Source organism: Dermacentor andersoni, chromosome 10 (genome assembly GCF_023375885.2).
Source record: "Dermacentor andersoni chromosome 10, qqDerAnde1_hic_scaffold, whole genome shotgun sequence".
Lineage (NCBI taxonomy): Eukaryota > Metazoa > Arthropoda > Arachnida > Ixodida > Ixodidae > Dermacentor > Dermacentor andersoni.
In genome coordinates this window covers 26,559,655-26,572,776 of record NC_092823.1, presented here as the reverse complement: position 1 = coordinate 26,572,776, position 13,122 = coordinate 26,559,655, and the positions used below count along the sequence as shown (strand labels likewise).

General features: G+C 46.9%; 15 non-coding genes across 15 annotated transcripts; all 15 read right to left on the bottom strand.

Annotated features, from left to right (window-relative positions):
• Positions 1 to 5,187: 5,187 nt before the first annotated feature.
• TRNAG-UCC (transfer RNA glycine (anticodon UCC)) lies at positions 5,188 to 5,259 on the bottom strand. The gene has a single exon. It is a non-coding gene; the product is annotated as a tRNA-Gly (tRNA).
• A 281-nt stretch (positions 5,260 to 5,540) lies between these two features.
• On the bottom strand, positions 5,541 to 5,612 carry TRNAA-UGC (transfer RNA alanine (anticodon UGC)). The gene has a single exon. It is a non-coding gene; the product is annotated as a tRNA-Ala (tRNA).
• Positions 5,613 to 6,591: 979 nt separating this feature from the next.
• Positions 6,592 to 6,663, bottom strand: TRNAG-UCC (transfer RNA glycine (anticodon UCC)). The gene has a single exon. It is a non-coding gene; the product is annotated as a tRNA-Gly (tRNA).
• A 278-nt stretch (positions 6,664 to 6,941) lies between these two features.
• Positions 6,942 to 7,013, bottom strand: TRNAG-UCC (transfer RNA glycine (anticodon UCC)). Its single transcript has one exon. It is a non-coding gene; the product is annotated as a tRNA-Gly (tRNA).
• A 279-nt stretch (positions 7,014 to 7,292) lies between these two features.
• TRNAG-UCC (transfer RNA glycine (anticodon UCC)) lies at positions 7,293 to 7,364 on the bottom strand. Its single transcript has one exon. It is a non-coding gene; the product is annotated as a tRNA-Gly (tRNA).
• Positions 7,365 to 7,642: 278 nt separating this feature from the next.
• Positions 7,643 to 7,714, bottom strand: TRNAG-UCC (transfer RNA glycine (anticodon UCC)). The gene has a single exon. It is a non-coding gene; the product is annotated as a tRNA-Gly (tRNA).
• Positions 7,715 to 8,344: 630 nt separating this feature from the next.
• On the bottom strand, positions 8,345 to 8,416 carry TRNAG-UCC (transfer RNA glycine (anticodon UCC)). The gene has a single exon. It is a non-coding gene; the product is annotated as a tRNA-Gly (tRNA).
• A 631-nt stretch (positions 8,417 to 9,047) lies between these two features.
• Positions 9,048 to 9,119, bottom strand: TRNAG-UCC (transfer RNA glycine (anticodon UCC)). The gene has a single exon. It is a non-coding gene; the product is annotated as a tRNA-Gly (tRNA).
• A 1,331-nt stretch (positions 9,120 to 10,450) lies between these two features.
• On the bottom strand, positions 10,451 to 10,522 carry TRNAG-UCC (transfer RNA glycine (anticodon UCC)). The gene has a single exon. It is a non-coding gene; the product is annotated as a tRNA-Gly (tRNA).
• A 277-nt stretch (positions 10,523 to 10,799) lies between these two features.
• TRNAG-UCC (transfer RNA glycine (anticodon UCC)) lies at positions 10,800 to 10,871 on the bottom strand. Its single transcript has one exon. It is a non-coding gene; the product is annotated as a tRNA-Gly (tRNA).
• A 279-nt stretch (positions 10,872 to 11,150) lies between these two features.
• TRNAG-UCC (transfer RNA glycine (anticodon UCC)) lies at positions 11,151 to 11,222 on the bottom strand. The gene has a single exon. It is a non-coding gene; the product is annotated as a tRNA-Gly (tRNA).
• Positions 11,223 to 11,501: 279 nt separating this feature from the next.
• Positions 11,502 to 11,573, bottom strand: TRNAG-UCC (transfer RNA glycine (anticodon UCC)). The gene has a single exon. It is a non-coding gene; the product is annotated as a tRNA-Gly (tRNA).
• Positions 11,574 to 11,852: 279 nt separating this feature from the next.
• On the bottom strand, positions 11,853 to 11,924 carry TRNAG-UCC (transfer RNA glycine (anticodon UCC)). Its single transcript has one exon. It is a non-coding gene; the product is annotated as a tRNA-Gly (tRNA).
• Positions 11,925 to 12,205: 281 nt separating this feature from the next.
• TRNAG-UCC (transfer RNA glycine (anticodon UCC)) lies at positions 12,206 to 12,277 on the bottom strand. Its single transcript has one exon. It is a non-coding gene; the product is annotated as a tRNA-Gly (tRNA).
• Positions 12,278 to 12,556: 279 nt separating this feature from the next.
• On the bottom strand, positions 12,557 to 12,628 carry TRNAG-UCC (transfer RNA glycine (anticodon UCC)). Its single transcript has one exon. It is a non-coding gene; the product is annotated as a tRNA-Gly (tRNA).
• Positions 12,629 to 13,122: the final 494 nt, after the last annotated feature.

Genomic DNA, 13,122 nt, shown 5'->3' with positions numbered 1-13,122 from the left:
TTTTTTCTTTATTGCCAATCCTCGACATGTCACCACAACACACATTCCTTAAATGATATAAACAAAGACCAAAGAAGCAAAAACGAATGAATACACAAACGGAACAAAGAACAGTAATATTTACATTCGTTGCCGTCCGCTACTGTGGCACGACGTTGTCGGATTAAAATTCCTTTAGTGCTGTAAGGGGTTCAACCCTCGACAGCCACTCAGGAACAGGCTGTTGCAACTTCTGCACTTCCACATACCGTTGCATGCATTCCCGGAAGTATACACGCGCTGGTCGGGCATCCGGGTCACAATGGTAGCCCGCCATTCTTGCGCGCCATAAACAGTGGAGGCCCGTAAGCATGATGACGTCGTACGGGAAACCTTCGTCGTCATATACTGGCAGAAACCTGATTCCGTGGGGATCTATAGGTAGCTCTTTTTTTAGAGTCCTTTGTAACACGTCCCAGAAAAAGACCCCTTCCCAACAGTGGATGAAGACATGATCTATGCTTTCTGCTTTTTTACATATAAGGCAGTGGGTTCCCCATGGCATGTAGAACCCACGTTGTTCAAGAAAGATTTTAACAGGTAGAGTACCGGTGTGTAATTTAAAGAAGAACGATTTAGTGGCTGGTTGAACTGGCATCTTCTTCACCCTTTTCAATACATCTAGGCCTGGGCCTCCACTGTACAGGGCTCTGTACATGGGTACCAGCAATACACTGTCACATAAATCACGATATAACGTTTTCCGTTTTACACTCCACAAATATGCACTAGAAAAACGAACACGCAAAAAGGAAACACTCTGAATTATTTCCCTAAAGAAACCACGAACTGGTCCTGGCATTATTTCGGTGCCTACAACGAATTCGGGAAGTGATCTTGACAACCTCATTTGGATAGCGGTGCGTAGAAATGGGTCATTTGTGTCTCGAAAAAAGAAGAACCTGTTTACTAGTTGACGCAAGAAGAGGTGCGCCAACCCCAGACCACCATCCTTCACGCGCCGAAAGAGATTATCTCGGCTACATCGCTCCCAGCTCGATGCCCACACGAAAACAGCGAACACGCGGTGCAGTTTCTGCACATTAATCCGAGAGCACTGTAGGACCTGCATTACGTACCAGATCTTTGTTACGAGAAACATGTTGCACGCTGTTGCTTTCGCGAACATTGACAGGTGACCGGCGTTCCATCGGTCGGCTTTTTCTTTTATTTCTTTTGTCCGCTCCTTCCAGTACTCGCTACTGTCCTTGTAGGCATCAAGGGGTGCGCCAAGGTACTTAACTGGCGTCGTGACCCAGGTGACGTTCGAAAAGTGGTCTGGGGTGGACGCCCATCCCCCGTGCCAAAACCCCAAACATTTCTGCCAGTTCACGAAGCTATTAGTGGCATTACCAAACAGTCTGACGATACTCACAGCGTTCACTACACTTTGCGTATCTTTACAACATACGGCCACATCGTCAGCATATGCCAATAACTTCACCTCTGCTGCTTGGAGGCAAAATCCCTTAATGTATTCATTTTCAATGATGGCCTGACATAGCGTTTCTATGTAAACACAAAACAGGAGTGGGCTGAGTGGACAACCCTGGCGAACGGAGCGCTTCACGTTAATGGGGGCCCCCAGCCTTTGATTAATTATAAGTCTCGTATAGCAACTCCGGTACGCCATGGTCACCCCCTCAGTGATTATGTGGCCAAAATTAACATGTTCAAGGATGGTGAGCAATATCTCGTGAGAAACGCAATCAAACGCTTTCTCCAAGTCAAGCTGGAGGATCGCTACTGCATCACACATGGCATCACAACACTCCAGCACACACTTCAACTTGTGAATGTTAGTGAAGATTGTTCTTCCGCGAATGCCACACGTTTGGTGTGGGCCGACTACTTCCTTAATGACTGACTGCATACGCCGTGCCAGCACCTTCATCAGTATTTTGTAGTCACAGTTAGTAAGCGCTATGGGTCTATAGGAGGAAAGTTGCTTGAGCTTCTCGGTCTCTTCTGTTTTAGGTATTAGTACTGTATGGGACTGGCCGAAAGATGGTGGAAATATTTTCATTTGGTATGCTTCATTGAAAATTGCGGTCAAGATAGGAGCTAGGTGGCTTTTGAACGATTTGTACCAAGCGGCACAAAGACCGTCTGGACCTGGTGACTTGCCAGGGTTCAGGTCTTCGATGGCCTTTATCACTTCCTGTTCAGTTATTTGTCCTTCCAACGTTTCTTTAACGTCACTCGACAGCTGTGGCATTCGCTGCAAAAATAAGTCCTTGAAACTTTGCATGTTGACGGGCCTGAATGCGAAAAGCTTTTGGAAATGTTCAAAGAAGGCACGCCCTATATTCTTCGTATCAGTTACTACCAGCCCGTTATATTCGATGGCCTCAATCTGTTTGCGTCTGGAGTGCTTTTTTTCTAATCCCAGTGCTCTTTTCGAAGGCATTTCCCCGCATGCTAGTCTTTCTGCTCTCGCGCGCACGAGCGCACCTCGATAACGCTCTTCATCGAAAACCTCGAGCTTTTTCTTAATAGCACGCATATCTTCTTGATAAGCTCCGGGTTGCATGCATTCGAGCGTCACGAATTTTTCCAGTAATGTTTTTAAATCCCTTTCTCTTGCCTTCTCTTCATATCGTAGTACGCTACTTCTTTCAATTGCCTTGATTTTAATAGTTTGTTTCGACAGCTCCCATTCCTCGCCCAATTTCATAGAACTGTCTTTTCCAAAAGAATTCAGAGCATTCACTACCGTCTCGTTAAAAGTATCGTCCCGTAGAAGCTCAGCATTCATTTTCCACAGTTCCCAGACGAATTCGTTTCGTTCTTTTTTGCGGCCCACCCTGCATTTTACCAGGCAGTGGTCAGAAAAGGATACGGCAGTAACTGCATAGCACTGGCATTTTTCTACTAAATGATATGACAGGTAGATACGGTCTAATCGTGCATGACTTGTTCCCTGGAAGTGGGTGTACTTCACTTCTCGGTCAGCCCCGAAACACTGAGCGATATCCTCTAATTCAAATTCATGTATGATCTGCGCCATGATATCACTGCTTTTGTCGTAAATTACGCGTCGCGTAGACCTGTCTTCGATGTTCAATACACAATTGAAGTCCCCAACACAGGCTATCGTTTTGTGCACAGACAAGTGGTGCCTCAAGTTCAAAAAGAAATTTACCCTTTCTTGCACCGTATTAGGCGCATAAATGCACAGCACGCGCCATTGGACATCGCAATAGCTGAAATCACAAACGACAAGTCGACCGGAAGAGCACGAGAAGTAACCGTCTATAACCAGGCCTGGAAGCTTCCTCACGAACAAGACACACCCCGCCGAAGTCCCTAAGGCGTGGCTCACTACCGTATAGTAGTTGTACGTGAACCTTTGCACCATGCTCCCGGTCTCCTCCTCGCCGTCTACCTTGGTTTCTTGCACTGCTAAAACGTCGAGGTCGTGGTCCACTAGCAGTCGATACACCTGACTCTGTTTCCTTTTGGCGGCCAGACCTCGAACGTTTAGCGTGCCGAGGCTAAGCGACGGGTTGGTAGCCATTACTGATTTAAACGGGAGGGGAGAAGGCCCGGAGCATGGTGCTCACCTTAACGTCTAGCTGACCGCTAGACGCCTCCGTGGCCATCCGGTGGCCGTCGTCCGAGTTCGTCTTTGGTCGGCTTCGGGGTGAGCCTACGGTCAGCCTCCAGGTTAGGCTTAGGCTTGAGGGTGGAGCGCCTGCCGGGTAGCGTCTTAGCTGGCGGCGCCTCGGAGTCACCGCTGGCCTTTCCGTCCACTTTCTCCTCCTGCTGCAGGGACCTCTTCACCGGTGCCGAGACGCTTTCGACGCGGGCGCTAGCAGGGGTCGCGTTGTCGTTTTCCGCTGCCTCCGTAGTATCTGTAGCCGGCTGGCGGCTCTCATTTTCTGTCTGGGTCACCCTGACGCTGATTAGTGCGGTTTCTGGCTCGTCGGGAGGAGGGACATTATTCGGTCCTCCTTTAGTCGGCGTCGTCGTCCCGCTCGCTTCTGCCACCGCATTGCCGCTTCCAGCTCCCTTGGCCGCATCCTCGGCCTCGGTCACGTCCATCATGTGGTCTGATGTCAACGGCTCGCTCTCCGCCGACCCCGCGGCTGCTGCGTATGAACGTACACAGTCCGTGTCGTTGTGTCCGAAAAGCCTGCACCGGGAGCAACGGGGAACCTTACATTCTCGACGAACGTGACCAGAGCCCCGGCAGCGCAGGCACTGCATGGGGCGACCTGGGGCTACGACCAGCGCAAGCTCGCCGGCGACGCGGATCTGGTGGGGCAGGTCGTCGACTTTCAGTCCAGCCTTCAGCTGCAGCAGCACAGCTCGGGTCGTCGAGCCCTTGTCGGAAACGCCATCCACCCGCCAGCGCTCCCGGGTTACTTCCGTGACTTTGCCAAAGGAAGCCAGCGCAGTCTTTACGTCTTCATCATCCACACCATGAAGAAGCCAGTGAAGACGAAGCTTCACCTGCTGTTCTTTAGGGTCGATGACCAGGCAGCGACGCCCCTTGACCTGAAGCTCCTTCAGTGCAGCCAGCTTTTGGGCCATCTCGGCTGTCTTCATCGTCACAGCCCATACGTGGTTGATTTGGTACGCTCCAAGGGCGACGACGCCAGAGAGCATACCAAGAGCTTGAAGCGCGTCCCGAAAATCCTCTACGCGAAACGGGCGAACACGAGTGTCGCCGTGCAAAAAAACTGTGTTTAACACGATGCGTCCTGTAGGTAGACGAGGCAAAATAATCTGGTAGTCCTTATCTTCCGATGTCGAAAGCCTGTTGCCGCGGCTAACAGCCGCATAAGCCGCTCCACTGGAGCTCATGATCCCGCGATCCGTTCAGCTCGGGAGCCGGAAGCAGAATGACTATACCACCGACGCGTGTTTCCGGTTTTTTTAAGCAGTCCTACTTAAGTTGTTAATTGCAAGAACAGTGTCTACACAGTCGGAATAAAATGACGCCAAGTGCACGGAATGCATTTAATAGCCAGAGGGAGTGCCTTCGCATTATGGTAATCTAGGAATGTATTGCTTTTTTTTCTTTTTCACGATAGAACTTCGCGCTTACCACGAATAAAAGTAAAGGTAAATTTCACACGTGCCAACTGATAACGTGTATAGATACGGGGAGCTGACGGGTGGGCATGCGCACAAAATATTTGCGACGGCCGGGAAACGAACCCGGGTCAACTGCTTGGAAGGCAACTATGCTAACCACTATACCACCGACGCGTGTTTCCGGTTTTTTTAAGCAGTCCTACTTAAGTTGTTAATTGCAACAACAGTGTCGACACAGTCGGAATAAAATGACGCCAAGTGCACGGAATGCATTTATTAGCCAGAGGGAGTGCCTTCGCATTATGGTAATCTAGGAATGTATTGCCTTTTTTTTTCTTTTTCACGATAGAACTTCGCGCTTACCCCGAATAAAAGTAAAGGTCAATTTCACGCAGGCCAACTGATAATGTGTATAGATACGGGGAGCTGACGTGTGGGCATGTGCACAAAATATTTACGACGGCCGGGAATCGAACCCGGGTCAACTGCTTGCAAGGCAGCTATGCTAACCACTATACCACCGACGCGTGTTTCCGGTTTTTTTAAGCAGTCCTACTTAAGTTGTTAATTGCAAGAACAGTGTCGACACAGTCGGAATAAAATGACGCCAAGTGCACGGAATGCATTTAATAGCCAGAGGGAGTGCCTTCGCATTATGGTAATCTAGGAATGTATTGCTTTTTTTTCTTTTTCACGATAGAACTTCGCGCTTACCACGAATAAAAGTAAAGGTCAATTTCACGCAGGCCAACTAATAACGTGTATAGATACGGGGAGCTGACGTGAGGGCATGTGCATAAAATATGCGCGTCGGCCGAGAATCAAACCCGGGTCAACTGCTTGGAAGGCAGCTATGCTAACCACTATGCCACCGACGCGTGCTTCTGGTTTTTTGAAGCAGTCCTACTTAAGTTGTTAATTGCAAGAACAGTGTCGACACAGCCGGAATGAAATGACGCCAAGTGCACGGAATGCATTAATTAGCCAGATGGAGTGCCTACGCATTATGGAAATCTAGGAGCGTATAGCTTTTTTTTCTTTTTCACGATAGAACATCGCGCTTACCTCGAATAAAATTAAAGGTAAATTTCACACATGCCTACTGATAACGAGTATAGATACGGGGAGCTGACGTGTGGGCATGTGCATAAATATGTGCGTCGGCCGAGAATCAAAGCCGGGTCAACTTCTTGGAAGGCAGCTATGCTAACCACTATACCACCGACGCGTTCTTCCGGTTTTTTGAAGCAGTCCTACTTAAGTTGTTAATTGCAAGAACAGCGTCGACACAGCCGGAATGAAATGACGCCAAGTGCACGGAATGCACTAATTAGCCAGATGGAGTGCCTTCGCATTATGGTAATCTAAATTTACTGCATCTGTTTTTCTTTTTCACGATAGAAGTTGGCGCTTACCACGAATAAAATTAAAGGTAAATTTCACACATGCCAACTGATAACGTGTATAGATACGGGGAGCTGACGTGTGGGCATGTGCATAAATATGTGCGTCGGCCGGGAATCAAACCCGGGTCAACTGCTTGGAAGGCAGCTATGCTAACCACTATACCACCGACGCGTGTTTCCGGCTTTTTGCAGCCGTCCTACTTAAGTTGTTAATTGCAAGAACAGTGTCGACACAGCCGGAATGAAATGACGCCAAGTGCACGGAATGCATTAATTAGCCAGATGGAGTACCTTCGCATTATGGTAATCTAAGTGTACTGCGTTTTTTTTTCTTTTTCACGATAGAACTTCGCGCTTACCACGAATAAAATTAAAGGAAAATTTCACACATGCCAACTGATAACGTGTATACATACGGGGAGCTGACGTGTGGGCACGTGCATAAATATTTGCGACGGCCGGGAAACGAACCCGGGTCAACTGCTTGGAAGGCAGCTATGCTAACCACTATACCACCGACGCGTGTTTCCGGTTTTTTTAAGCAGTCCTACTTAAGTTGTTAATTGCAACAACAGTGTCGACACAGTCGGAATAAAATGACGCCAAGTGCACGGAATGCATTTAATAGCCAGAGGGAGTGCCTTCGCATTATGGTAATCTAGGAATGTATTGCATTTTTTTCTTTTTCACGATAGAACTTCGCGCTTACCACGAATAAAAGTAAAGGCAAATTTCACACGTGCCAACTGATAACGTGTATAGATACGGGGAGCTGACGTGTGGGCATATGCACAAAATATTTGCGTCGGCCGGGAATCAAACCCGGGTCAACTGCCGGGAAGGCAGCTATGCTAACCACTATACCACCGACGCGTGTTTTCGGTTTTTTTAAGCAGTCCTACTTAAGTTGTTAATTGCAACAACAGTGTCGACACAGTCGGAATAAACTGACGCCAAGTGCACGGAATGCATTTATAACCAGATGGAGTGCCTTCGCATTGCGGCAATGTATGAGTGTATTGCTTTTTTTTCTTTTTCACGATAGAACTTCGCGCTTACCACGAATAAAAGTAAAGGTCAATTTCACGCAGGCCAACTAATAACGTGTATAGATACGGGGAGCTGACGTGTGCGCATGTGCACAAAATATTTGCGACGGCCGGGAATCGAACCCGGGTCAACTGCTTGGAAGGCAGCTATGCTAACCACTATACCACCGACGCGTGTTTCCGGTTTTTTGAAGCAGTTCTACTTAAGCTGTTAATTGCAACAACAGTGTCGACACAGTCGGAATAAAATGACGTCAAGTGCACGGAATGCATTTAATAGCCAGATGGAGCGCCTTCGCATTACGGTAATCTAGGAATGTATTGCTTTTTTTTCTTTTTCACGATAGAACTTCGCGCTTACCACGAATAAAAGTAAAGGTAAATTTCACACGTGCCAACTGATAACGTGTATAGATACGGGGAGCTGACGTGTGGGCATATGCACAATATATTTGCGTCGGCCGGGAATCAAACTCGGGTCAACTGCCTGGAAGGCAGCTATGCTAACAACTATACCACCGACGCGTGTTTCCGGTTTTTTTAAGCAGTCCTTTTTAAGTTGTTAATTGCAACAACAGTGTCGACACAGTCGGAATAAAATGACGCCAAGTGCACGGAATGCATTTAATAGCCAGATGGAGTGCCTTCGCATTACGGTAATCTATGAATGTATTGCTTTTTTTTCTTTTTCACGATAGTACTTCGCGCTTACCACGAATAAAAGTAAAGGTCAATTTCACGCAGGCCAACTAATAACGTGTATAGATACGGGGAGCTGACGTGTGGGCATGCGCACAAAGTATTTGCGACGGCCGGGAATCGAACCCGGGTCAACTGCTTGGAAGGCAGCTATGCTAACCACTATACCACCGACGCGTGTTTCCGGTTTTTTTAAGCAGTCCTACTTAAGTTGTTAATTGCAAGAACAGTGTCGACACAGTCGGAATAAAATGACGCCAAGTGCACGGAATGCATTTAATAGCCAGAGGGAGTGCCTTCGCATTATTTTAATCTAGGAATGTATTGCTTTTCATTTCTTTTTCACGATAGAACTTCGCGCTTACCACGAATAAAAGTAAAGGTCAATTTCACGCAGGCCAACTAATAACGTGTATAGATACGGGGAGCTGACGTGAGGGCATGTGCATAAAATATGCGCGTCGGCCGAGAATCAAACCCGGGTCAACTGCTTGGAAGGCAGCTATGCTAACCACTATGCCACCGACGCGTGCTTCTGGTTTTTTGAAGCAGTCCTACTTAAGTTGTTAATTGCAAGAACAGTGTCGACACAGCCGGAATGAAATGACGCCAAGTGCACGGAATGCATTAATTAGCCAGATGGAGTGCCTTCGCATTGCGGCAATGTATGAGTGTATTGCTTTTTTTTCTTTTTCACGATAGAACTTCGCGCTTACCACGAATAAAAGTAAAGGTCAATTTCACGCAGGCCAACTAATAACGTGTATAGATACGGGGAGCTGACGTGTGCGCATGTGCACAAAATATTTGCGACGGCCGGGAATCGAACCCGGGTCAACTGCTTGGAAGGCAGCTATGCTAACCACTATACCACCGACGCGTGTTTCCGGTTTTTTGAAGCAGTTCTACTTAAGCTGTTAATTGCAACAACAGTGTCGACACAGTCGGAATAAAATGACGTCAAGTGCACGGAATGCATTTAATAGCCAGATGGAGCGCCTTCGCATTACGGTAATCTAGGAATGTATTGCTTTTTTTTCTTTTTCACGATAGAACTTCGCGCTTACCACGAATAAAAGTAAAGGTAAATTTCACACGTGCCAACTGATAACGTGTATAGATACGGGGAGCTGACGTGTGGGCATATGCACAATATATTTGCGTCGGCCGGGAATCAAACTCGGGTCAACTGCCTGGAAGGCAGCTATGCTAACAACTATACCACCGACGCGTGTTTCCGGTTTTTTTAAGCAGTCCTACTTAAGTTGTTAATTGCAAGAACAGTGTCGACACAGTCGGAATAAAATGACGCCAAGTGCACGGAATGCATTTAATAGCCAGAGGGAGTGCCTTCGCATTATTTTAATCTAGGAATGTATTGCTTTTTATTTCTTTTTCACGATAGAACTTCGCGCTTACCACGAATAAAAGTAAAGGTCAATTTCACGCAGGCCAACTAATAACGTGTATAGATACGGGGAGCTGACGTGAGGGCATGTGCATAAAATATGCGCGTCGGCCGAGAATCAAACCCGGGTCAACTGCTTGGAAGGCAGCTATGCTAACCACTATGCCACCGACGCGTGCTTCTGGTTTTTTGAAGCAGTCCTACTTAAGTTGTTAATTGCAAGAACAGTGTCGACACAGCCGGAATGAAATGACGCCAAGTGCACGGAATGCATTAATTAGCCAGATGGAGTGCCTACGCATTATGGAAATCTAGGAGCGTATTCCTTTTTTTTCTTTTTCACGATAGAACATCGCGCTTACCTCGAATAAAATTAAAGGTAAATTTCACACATGCCTACTGATAACGAGTATAGATACGGGGAGCTGACGTGTGGGCATGTGCACAAATATGTGCGTCGGCCGAGAATCAAAGCCGGGTCAACTTCTTGGAAGGCAGCTATGCTAACCACTATACCACCGACGCGTTCTTCCGGTTTTTTGAAGCAGTCCTACTTAAGTTGTTAATTGCAAGAACAGTGTCGACACAGCCGGAATGAAATGACGCCAAGTGCACGGAATGCACTAATTAGCCAGATGGAGTGCCTTCGCATTATGGTAATCTAAATGTACTGCATCTGTTTTTCTTTTTCACGATAGAACTTGGCGCTTACCACGAATAAAATTAAAGGTAAATTTCACACATGCCAACTGATAACGTGTATAGATACGGGGAGCTGACGTGTGGGCATGTGCATAAATATGTGCGTCGGCCGGGAATCAAACCCGGGTCAACTGCTTGGAAGGCAGCTATGCTAACCACTATACCACCGACGCGTGTTTCCGGCTTTTTGCAGCCGTCCTACTTAAGTTGTTAATTGCAAGAACAGTGTCGACACAGCCGGAATGAAATGACGCCAAGTGCACGGAATGCATTAATTAGCCAGATGGAGTGCCTTCGCATTATGGTAATCTAAGTGTACTGCGTTTTTTTTCTTTTTCACGATAGAACTTCGCGCTTACCACGAATAAAATTAAAGGAAAATTTCACACATGCCAACTGATAACGTGTATAGATACGGGGAGCTGACGTGTGGGCATGTGCATAAATATGTGCGTCGGCCGGGAATCAAACCCGGGTCAACTGCTTGGAAGGCAGCTATGCTAACCACTATACCACAGACGCGTGTTTCCGGTTTTTTGAAGCAGTCCTACTTAAGCTGTTAATTGCAACAACAGTGTCGACACAGCTGGAATGAAATGATGTCAAGTGCACGGAATGCATTAATTAGCCAGATGGAGTGCCTTCGCATTATGGTAATCTAAGTGTACTGCGTCTTTTTTTCTTTTTCACGATAGAACTTGGCCCTTACCACGAATAAAATTAAAGGTAAATTTCACACATGCCAACTGATAACGTGTATAGATACGGGGAGCTGACCTGTGGGCATGAGCACAAAATATTTGCGTCGGCCGGGAATCGAACCCGGGTCAACTGCTTGGAAGGCAGCTATGCTAACCACTATACCACCGACGCGTGTTTCCGGTTTTTTGAAGCAGTCTTACTTAAGTTGTTAATTGCAAGAACAGTGTCGACACAGCCGGAATGAAATGACGCCAAGTGCACGGAATGCATTAATTAGCCAGATGCAGTGCCTTCGCATTATGGTAATCTAAGTGTACTGCGTCTTTTTTTCTTTTTCACGATAGAACTTGGCCCTTACCACGAATAAAATTAAAGGTAAATTTCACACATGCCAACTGATAACGTGTATAGATACGGGGAGCTGACGTGTGGGCATGTGCATAAAATATGTGCGTCGGCCGAGAATCAAACCCGGGTCAACTGCTTGGAAGGCAGCTATGCTAACCACTATACCACCGACGCGTGTTTCCGGTTTTTTGAAGCAGTCCTACTTAAGTTGTTAATTGCAAGAACAGTGTCGACACAGCCGGAATGAAATGACGCCAAGTGCACGCAATGCATTAATTAGCCAGATGGAGTGCCTACGCATTATGGAAATCTAGGAGCGTATTGCTTTCTTTTCTTTTTCACGATAGAACTTCGCGCTTACCTCGAATAAAATTAAAGGTAAATTTCACACATGCCTACTGATAACGAGTATAGATGCGGGGAGCTGACGTGTGGGCATGTGCATAAAATATGCGCATCGGCCGGGAATCGACCCCGGGTCAACTGCTTGGAAGGCAGCTATGCTAACCGCTATACCACCGACGCGTGTTTCCGGTTTTTTGAAGCAGTCCTAATTAAGTTGTTAATTGCAAGAACAGTGTCGACACAGCCGGAATGAAATGGCGCCAAGTGCACGCAATGCATTAATTAGCCAGATGGAGTGCCTTCGCATTATGGAAATCTAGGAGTGTGTTGCATTTTTTTTTCTTTTTCACGATAGAACTTCGCGCTTACCACGAATAAAAGTAAAAGTAAATTTCACACGTGCCAACTGATAACGTGTATAGATACGGGGAGCTGACGTGTGGGCATGCGCACAAAATGATTGCGTCGGCCGGGAATCGACCCCGGGTCAACTGCTTGGAAGGCAGCTATGCTAACCACTATACCACCGACGCGTGTTTTCGGTTTTTTTAAGCAGTCCTACTTAAGTTGTTAATTGCAACAACAGTGTCGACACAGTCGGAATAAACTGACGCCAAGTGCACGGAATGCATTTAATAAACAGATGGAGTGCCTTCGCATTGCGGCAATGTATGAGTGTATTGCTTTTTTTTCTTTTTCACGATAGAACTTCGCGCTTACCACGAATAAAAGTAAAAGTAAATTTCACACGTGCCAACTGATAACGTGTATAGATACGGGGAGCTGACGTGTGGGCATGCGCACAAAATGATTGCGTCGGCCGGGAATCGATCCCGGGTCAACTGCTTGGAAGGCAGCTATGCTAACCGCTATACAACCGACGCGTGTTTCCGGTTTTTTGAAGCAGTCCTACTTAACTTGTTAATTGCAAGAACAGTGTCGACACAGCCGGAATGAAATAACACCAAGTGCACGGAATGCATTAATTAGCCAGATGGAGTGCCTTCGCATTATGGTAATCTAAGTGTACTGCGTCTTTTTTTCTTTTTCACGGTAGAACTTGGCCCTTACCACGAATAAAATTAAAGGTAAATTTCACACATGCCTACTGATAACGAGTATAGATACGGGGAGCTGACGTGTGGGCATGTGCATAAATATGTGCGTCGACCGAGAATCAAAGCCGGGTCAACTTCTTGGAAGGCAGCTATGCTAACCACTATACCACCGACGCGTTCTTCCGGTTTTTTGAAGCAGTCCTACTTAAGTTGTTAATTGCAAGAACAGTGTCGACACAGCCGGAATGAAATGACGCCAAGTGCACGGAATGCACTAATTAGCCAGATGGAGTGCCTTCGCATTATGGTAATCTAAATGT